This window comes from Lepisosteus platostomus, chromosome 5, assembly GCF_059453375.1.
Source record: "Lepisosteus platostomus isolate fLepPlt1 chromosome 5, fLepPlt1.hap1, whole genome shotgun sequence".
Classification (NCBI taxonomy): domain Eukaryota; kingdom Metazoa; phylum Chordata; class Actinopteri; order Semionotiformes; family Lepisosteidae; genus Lepisosteus; species Lepisosteus platostomus.
This window is the reverse complement of record NC_142615.1, coordinates 25,516,544-25,526,205: the sequence shown is the minus strand read 5'-3', so window position 1 is coordinate 25,526,205 and position 9,662 is coordinate 25,516,544. Positions and strand designations below refer to the sequence as shown.

At 41.0% G+C, this 9,662-nt stretch overlaps 1 non-coding gene across 1 annotated transcript; it reads left to right on the top strand.

The window, feature by feature from the left end:
* Positions 1-7,680: 7,680 nt before the first annotated feature.
* trnat-agu (transfer RNA threonine (anticodon AGU)) lies at positions 7,681-7,754 on the top strand. The gene has a single exon. It is a non-coding gene; the product is annotated as a tRNA-Thr (tRNA).
* Positions 7,755-9,662: the final 1,908 nt, after the last annotated feature.

The window sequence follows — 9,662 nt, the reverse complement described above, 5'->3', positions numbered from 1 at the left end:
CAACACTGATTGTACCCATCTGTCATGCAAATAAAACACCTTGAATTGAATTGAATTGAGGGAGAGAGGGGGGAAGGGGGAGAGAGATAACCAGGACTCAAGGCAAATAAGATACAATCCACAGGCATTCACAACAGCAACATATGAAACGTTTGCACGTATAGTTAAGTTATTACTTGGTTTTCAAAGTGCAATGAAATACAATATTGTTGTTGTTGTTGTTGCTGTTCTGGTTGTTTTTATCCTGTAAAGCGTTTTGAGAAGCCACCTTTAAAGGCGATATATACTGTAAAACCGCTGATTCTTATGGAATGTGTTCCGCAGGGGATTCAATTTTTTATTTATTTTTTAATTGCGTATCTAAGGAAATCTCAGTATAACTTTGTTCATGAACAAACAGTGGCATGTTACATTATTATTCGTTTTTTTGTTAACAAGGCTCGCCAGCTAATGTGAATCGAAACCTGTCTTGCTAGCTTTTAAAGTCGTGCATGTGTAAACGACAATTCAAATAGAGAAAAAAAGACCTGAATGACAAGATTTAATTAATGCACATCAGTAAATCAAGGGACAAAACAACTATTGCACCCGGGTCCTCAATGGGCTTTGACGTGCTAATGCGGTGGTTTAACAGTCCGGGTGTGGCAAGCCTCTAATGTCTCCCGACTTCGGCAAAAGGCACCCGCCTTTCATTGGAAGACAATGAACATTCTAGCTGTACATGTGAATATAGCATAAATACACAAAGGGATTGGGTGAGCTCCCATCACAAAAAAAAAAAACTGCGAACCTGCACTACAGCGACCATAGTACAATATGGAGACCAAGACCTTTTACGGGAAGAGACGGGGTGCTTCTGCCGCCCCAGCTTCCAAAGAGTGAAGGGTAAGCAAATACAGCAGACTTCATCTGAAATACGTGATTACAGCGTATATTACAAGGTATTATTGCCGTTTTGAATTTTAAATTCAATTATAATTATTTCTTCGTAGCCTGTTCTTCAAGAAAACACCGCACGGGCGAAACGATCTACCACCAGGACAGTAAAAAAGAAAGCGGTAAGACGGAAAAAAAGAAAAGTTTATTTTGACTTCTGTTCCGCGACTGATGAATACTACTGTGTGACTTTATTTCTTACATGAATTATGTTATTTTGCCACAGGCCGTGGGTCTCTACTCTCGGCCACTGGCCAGGGTGCCAACCTGTAGAAGCAGCATCTGTGTGGAGACATTTCGGCAGCAGCGGGAGCAGTACGATGCATTACTGGGGAGGACTGGGAGGCTAGAGACACTCCTGAAAATGCAGAGGAAGGAGACAGTATGTTCCAGCAGTCAAACAGTTGAGCAGCTGTCTCCCGAAAAGTGCCTCTCCCCGCCGCGCAGGTTGCAATGCCTGGCGGAAGCTCTGCCCCCCGCAGAGCACACACCGCCTCAGGACACTCCATCCCAGCCTCTCCGCTCACCACCGCGCAGGAATTTGTTGATGCTGTCCCCGCCGTCTATCTCCCCCCAGGAAGCACCATTTACAGAGCGGAATTCACAGACGCCAGTGGGACGAATAATTCTCCCAGATATCCAACTACCCATCACTCAGGAGATGGAGGGGGGGTTGTACTTGCAGTGCATCGGCATAGACGGGAAAGCAAGAGCCGACCGCTACGCCGCCCTCGTGTTTCGAAATCTTGTGACTTTTGAAATTTACTGGGGGTGGGCCACGTCTGTAAATTTCGATGGGTCCAGAGGCAAAAGTGCCTTGCCTTGCAATCTCCGGGAAACCAATAGTAGCATGGTGAATCGGAGATTCTCAACCCTTACTGCGTGCGACTGGAAAAGAATTAGTGATCGGATCAACAAAATGCTTTGTAGAAGGAGGCGCTCTTTTCCTCTTGTCTAACAGTCTGTCCACAACAAAACATTCCTGTTAGACAAGAGGAATTGAAAAAAAACAATTTTGTCAATGGAAACCGGTGTGTGTGTCTCTCCCTGCTGGATGTCCCTCCCACTCTCTGCTATATGAATAAAAGCATTTTATTAAAAACACGTTTGTGTTTGTCTGGTATTTACTTTGGTCCCTTTTAACTGTTTTTCCCATCTACTTTTTTGCTTTGAGATGCCACTTTTAAAGGTGATATGTAAAATAAAGTTTTTTATTATTGTTATAGAGAAACATGATCAGATTTTCCCTGGTTCAGCAAAAAATATCTAAAGTGCTACACATAACTTTCTTAATTCGATGTATTTAAAGCAGTGAACTACTGTAGGTGTAACATAACATTCAGAAATACAATCTCATATTTGAAAAATTAAAACGATTACAATCTAATCCTTCCACGTTTGATCCCAAAATCCCAAGAAATATAAATCTAAACGGGTAGAAAGGTATGCTGAAAGTTTATTAAGATACTTAGAAGACAAAGATACTGTATCAATTTATGTTGCATTAGCCTGATTATGATTAAAAAACACATATAATTAAACTCGCGTTTGCGATTTAAATCAGATGACGATTTAAATCAATATAAATGTTTATATTGTAACGCATACTGGCCAGCCTGCATTACTCTATAAAAATTTACTCTATTGCACACACACACACACTAGAAGCAGGAAGCAGAAACAGGGACCATTGTCAGAAGGGAAGAAGGTGACTATTCATTGTTATCAAAAATGACTTAGAATCGATCATGTTGTGATATTTTGAAATATAAAAGTCAATTGATTGTCCATAATATCGCTATTCTATTTTTTCAAAGAAATGGTTGCACAAGCTGGATTTGAACACACAACCCATGAGTTGATAGTTGGGCACGTAGACCAGTAGGCTACTAGGGAAGTTGCATAAAGAGAGAGGCGAAACAGCCCTACACAGCCCTGTCGCAGTACACGAATATAATCATATCGTTATTAAATTCTTTAGATACGCGATTCCATATTATATTAGCAGAAAAGCTTAAAACTACCATTTTTTCACACGCTATTTCACATGCTAGTTATATACTTCGATGCTTAAAATCGTTAGGGAGAAATGGAATACCGGTGTGTATTTTTCCTTTAAAGTACCGATTCCTGGAATCTGACCGGCTGACACCCCTCTGAAGTCGTTCCATAAAATCTGGTATACGGAAAAGAAAGTGTTGCTACATACAAGTATCTTTTAATACAGTCTTTGCTGTGCTCTTGAGGATCCTTGTGATATTTTGAGCTCTAGTTGAATGATAAGTGTCGCATTTTAAATCATTTTCGTAGTTAGAAATTATGAAACGCCCTGTTAAAAGCAAGAAAGTTTTTATGCCCGTTGAAGTAAAACAAAATGCCTGACAAAGTACGGCTTGGACAGATTCCAAGTGCTTGTACAAATGTGCTAAAGAAATTATACTTTGAGTATACAGCTTGTCCAAAGTCATCCATTATTAATACTATTAGTAATATCTTCGGTAAAGGCTTTGATGCATAAATATTTCTGATAAAGGTAGGTTGTGTACTTTTGTCCAACTGAGCAATCTTGCTTTCATAAAATATACCAACATTTTAATGACTGATGATTAACATGCTGTAATACACAGTTCAAAATTAAAAGCTCAAATGCTGTACATGAGAGGTTAAGCTCCCACTGGCGGTTTTACAAGGTGACGCCGGATAGTTTCCGGGATGACACCAAATGACGCGATTAACCGCGTGATACTGCGTGACACCGCGACACGCCCACCGGGGTATGCCGCGAAATACCCCACCCATTTTGAATTGCTGCATCTGTAATACCTTGTGATACATGCAAGACATCTGTAAACGAAGATGTAATTACAATAAAATTGGCAATTCACAGAAAACCACAATTTGTATAATATTATTCCTCGATATCAATGATCAATTAAAGGATTTGAAGAAACAGCAGCAATAGCAGATGATTTTGGTTTTGAACCCATCTTTACACCTCAATAATCCATTTGTCCTCGAAAAAAGAAAAGACAGGCATATTTTGAGTCTCATAATTATATGTGAATATGTGAATAACAGTTTAACCCCAAATGTCTGTAATTGTGATTCTGTTAAAATTCAAAAAAGCATCTATCAATAGTAAGAAATTATTAAGAAAGGAAGAAATTGTGTTATTTCATAAACTGTAAGACATGAAGACATTTACAGGTTATATCCTTTGCTTTGTCTTTTAACACAAGTGTTCAGGATCAAAACCCATATTCGGACGGTTGTGTTTCTCTTGTAATCATCAAATGTCATTGTTTTGTCCGTCAGTTCTTTCTCGAGTTGTACCATGGATATTTTATACCATCAATACTTTTCATGCTCTTTTGCATTTTCTTTCACATACAGAAAAAAACTCAAGGCGTTCTTGTCACTGTGCTACACAGTACAGGACTGTTGCAGACTCGCTCGCTGAATCATCTCTCAGGAAATCCCGGGTGAGATTCAAAAGGTAAACCTGGCTCTCTATGAACACGAGCAAAGAGTTCTCACTCAACAGAAGATTTCAATGTGAGTACAGTTATATAAAACACCTGAAGATGCCAGGGATTGAACCCCGGTCCTGTGGAGCAGTAAGTGACTTGTAGCGCTGACATAAGAGATACTTACATAAAGTGCTTTTACTGACCATATTACAAATCACAGGAAGTAAGGTCTTGAAACATTGGGCAGTAGTGGGATTTAAACCCATGCCCCTGAGAGAGTGGAGCCTAAAATCCAGCATATTAGACCATTCAGCCACACTACCTCTGGCCCCTTCTCCTTTCCTCTCGTTGCTGAGTATAGGTGCCTTCATGCAATTGAGCCAGGTTTGAATCCCAGCCAATGCATCTCCAAATCTTTTCAAATGAATCTGTGATCTTGTAGCACATCCTCTGAAACCAGCAATCGAAATTGGAAACGTCTTCTTCAACACTGAAAAGCTCAATTAGGATGAAGCAGTAATACACAGGACAGCAGTACCATATCTGTTCTTGATTGATTCAGACTCGTTCTCAGTGGTTCTTGCTCACCAAATAACTAAAAAGCTGAGGAAGAACGCTACGAAAAATACTAATCAAAATACAAAATAATAATCAGTATTAACCAGAAACAGCAGAAAAACTGGTCACAATTGTGATTATGTCGCTTCTCTGCTTCAGCAAGGTCAATAAAGGACTCTCTGAAAGTAGTAAAGCACTAAAGCACTGCAAAACTGAATTCAAAATCATATTAGGAATTCTGAGTGGTGCCTGCTTACATGCAATCCAATACGGATGTTGTCTTTAAATAAGAATTCTCTATGTTTCCCTGCCTTTTCCCTGGAGTGAAACTATTGGATTGAAGGAATTCTTCTGACAGGTTTACAAGGTCCCGTTGATATTTGGATAAGTCTATGAACTCGTGATTTTTATATACTTTAAATAACTGCCATACACACAGAATAAAATGACAGTACTGATGATTTTTCCTGAGATGAAGCACAGCTTATCTTTCCAAGACTGCTTATAAAGGCAAGCCAGTGGATACTCTAGCAGAACATGGACAAACGTTCAGCTTCGTAACCAACAAATTCCCCATTTAGATCTGACATGTGAGGTATGCTTTGTGATTGCTTGAAGTGAAACCCACAATCTCTTTTGGACTTAGACAAGTTATTTCTGATGGAGCGCTATGCGGAAAGACATAATCAGCTCTACCCCTGAGGATGACTCGACTTGAAAATGCAGAACATTAACGTTTCACAGAAAAAAGGAGCACAACCGACATTAAAATTGAGGGCGCACTGTGATTTGCACTGACTCAAAAGTGATCTTGGTAGACAAACTTCCCTGCTGAAGGTGGAAACGATAAATTGTGTTGAAAAGAAGAAACGCTTTTTTCTCCCTGCTTTGATGTTAAGCTGATAAAGTAGCTTTTAACACATTGCTCCATTTGGTGGTTGTAACACAAAGACTCCTAGCAGCAGTGGGATTCAAGCCCACACCCCCAAAGAGACTGGAGCCTTAATCCAGCACCTTAGACCGCTCGGCCACGCTACCCACTGGGCTCTCTTTTTTGGTCTCATTACTTGCCTGGAGGAAGCCGGGTGGGTTTTGCTCTTGTCGCCCAACTTAGGGGCGTTATGACCGTGGAACCGACTGCACCTGCTTTTTCTGAGATGCTTCCCCTCTCATGGCGAGATCTCGACTTCTTTAACACCTCTGGATAAAGATCTTCTGTGGAGCAGGTTTCAGACCTCTGCGTACAGCACCCTTGATGTCATTTTATTTTTAAAGCAGCCGCATCTGGAAAGTTGTGTCTTTTACTTTTTATTTGAACAACAAAACTACATACAATACAAACAAGAGCACATATAACGTATCAAGAAAATCGTCAGGGGCACATGCTATAATACAATTACACTTTATGAAAAACGATTACACAAGGTAAATAAAGATAAGGTCCGCACAGCTCGTTCTTACATTTCGAAAGAGTCCGTAAATACCCCTTTACGTCTATTTTGAACTGTTCAAACGTAGGACTCTTCCAAAACCATTTCACTTTATACCACATTCCTAAACGAGGATGCTTCTCCTGTTTTAGAACTATTTTGGGCGGTATGGCTTATACAACACACCCACAGTATTCTAATGGTGGACTGCAGATCTGTGCTATAGTTCAGTCGAATTCAAAGGATCCAGCAATCTTACTGGATTTGACTGGGATTCTGAAATGTCTCTTGCAAAAGTATTCGGGTTTGCTTGAACCTTTGATAAAAAAAGTGATCTGATCTGAAACTACCCAGCTTACAATCTCTGAGGTAGTTGTCACTAAACTCGGACGTGATGTGGCACACATGTGCCGTGTGCCTTTACTTTTGTAAAAAACTGGTATCGGGAAAAGTTTCTTAATATTTCTTTTGATTAGCATGCAAGAAAATGTGATCATTACCTATGGAATTTCCCGCCAGCGTGGAGCTTGAATTCACAACCTTGAGACTCAGTGTTCAAGAGTCACAGAAGAGGTCAGCCTGGTCTTCAGTTTGCCAACGATAAGCTCCGGCAGTGCTCCTCTGTAAAGCAGATTGTTCGGATCGGTTATGTGGGACGGCACTTCGATACTAAGATCGTTTGCAGCACACGCATGGTTTCCCCCTTCACGCAAAAAACATAGACGAAGGAAACTCTCTTGTCTTGGGCTGCTGACTCCCGGATTTAAAGCGCTCTGGGTGCCAGCTATGTCTCTAACAAGCACACTATAAAGACAGGAATTACACTTTGCTCACGTCACGCATGGAATGGCGAGGCTACTTGTTCCAATATTATCTACTCTCACCTCATATGGTGCCGATTCCTGGTTTTCATTTAAGAAAGAGCACTGCAAACACCGTAAACAGTGCAAAACGTGTGATGAAAGAAGTCTTTTCCCCCCTTTGTCTAAAGCAGAACACAGCGGAGTCATGCCGAGGGTTGTGAGATCAAGATTTCAGTGGAGCACTGTTGTCTACGTCTTTAGCTACATGAGTTGGACATCCTCTTGTACAGGGAAAGCAGATAGAGATCCTCTGACATGAAAAGTGACAGAAAAAAGCCATTTCTCATCCTTTCTCTTAGTGGTGGAACTATCGCATGTAAATGAGGCAACTTGCAGGGCGAGCAGGCTCGGTGCACACCGAACGCAGATGTCTCAGAGCAGTTGAGACGTGTCCAAGTGGCTGTCAAAGGACAGCACTTTGCCGGCGCCGTGGCTTAGTTGGCTAAAGCGCCTGTCTAGTAAACAGGAGATCCTGGGTCCGATTCCCAGCGGTGCCTTTCTTCCTGTCTTACTGTACAGAATTTATCCTTATGGGCAAATCCCATGCCTTTTAATTCAGGTGCATGCAAGTGTTCGTTTCCTTTCTGGAACAACTTGTTTTGAAAGAAATCTATACAGCTTGCGAAAGATGAAACACAAATCTTGCTTATCAGTGAAGAAGAGGTACTCCCAGCAGGCCAGCTAATACCAGCAAAGTTTTTTTTTCACCCTAACCCAGAGAATGGAGAAAAGCGAGGCGCCTGTGGCTCTGCAGTGTAATCAGTTCGCGAGTTCGGTGGTTAGCTGAAAGAGTGGTAAATGGAGCTCGCCCCAGCCCGTCCTTATTCTTTTAAAGAGGATAAAAAATTAACTTCGCCGCCATTACTACCAGCTTTAAAAGACTGCCATGGGCACGGAAAAAAACACACTACAGATGACTTTTCTGGAACCGAAGCAGAGATTCCTTTACGAACCAACTGATAAAGCTCAGCCAGTGAATACTGTTAACAGAATGTGAAAGCACGATCAACTTTGTAACTGCAACCACAGGAAAAACAGCAAGAAGCAGGCTCCATTCCCCATTTAAATCTGTCGTGCGAGGCATGCTTTTTGCACGCATGAAGTAAATCCCACGATTGCTTTTGAACTTGGACAAAGTACTTCCAAAGGAGCGCTATGCGCAAAGATTTAACATGTTCTTTACCACCCCTGGGTGCTGCAGGTGCTTCAGGTGGAGAAAGGCCTGCAGGTAATACAGTACAAGAAGCTGCTCAGGCAAGGTGATGTCTTGCCCAGTCTGTGCAACACATCTCTCTTTGCAACCATCAACACCTTCCAGCAATCCTTCGTACTTGGTTCTGGACTCTGCAACTGTCTATATCTGTTTGAGAAATTCGTACTCATCAACTTTTTTTGTATTCAAATTAAAAGTACAACTGAAAGAAGTTTTATAATGAAAATGACCTAATTTTAGTAATCTCTTGGCAACATTCTTACTGTTCTTCTTCTGAATATCCTTTAGGATACTTTGGAAGTTGATGATGAGGTTAGGCAGGCTGGGATCCTCTACTTTCACACTGATATCATTTAGGATGTAGCCCGGAAAATGGTTTATGTTCTTAATATAATTAGCAATGATTTGGTGAGACAGTCCAGTGGTCTTCATTTGGTTACAATAATTGTTGTTTTGGATAGGCCCTTTACAAAGTTTAAGGAAGATGCAGATGGATCCATAAAAACAGTAATCTGGAAACATTTTCTACCTGATAAATGTAGAGTCACTATGTTTATGGCTGAGATTTCACATGGGTGAATTTTAAGCTAAGGAGTAAAAACATGTGCTATGGAAATATCACTGCTCAATTTTAAATGCCTTTAAAAAATAAATACCTCCTGAGAGCAATCTGCCACTCCAAGATCCTTGGTAAGGTCCTGTTTAAACCCAGCCAGGTGAGGAGCATCCAGGGAGTGCGTTCTGTCCAGTCCAGCCTGGGTCACCATCTTCCTGAAAGCCTGCTGATGGCTTTTAAGAACTGGGGGGACAGAAGGAATACAAAATACACATTTAAACATTTTTACTTCTAAGACAAACTAGAATACAAGTATAAAACAAAAGATACATTTGGAAAAAATAGAAAGTTCCCCAGAACTCACATCTTCCCCTTCCTCTTCCACTTCAGTCTCTGGCATCTCTTCCTCCTGGACAGCAGCCTCTTGCTCAGGGCATCTGGACCACTGGTATATCATTTTAACATACCCTTACATAAAGGTAAAGGTTAGAAATGAAACAGAAGAACCCTTATAAATTCTAAATATCTTACCTTGCTGATGTGTCTTCAAGATTCCACATAAAACAGTCCATGGACTCCGCCAGTCTCACATTCTCACCACACATGAGCCCTATGCTCTTGCAATCCCTGACCTGC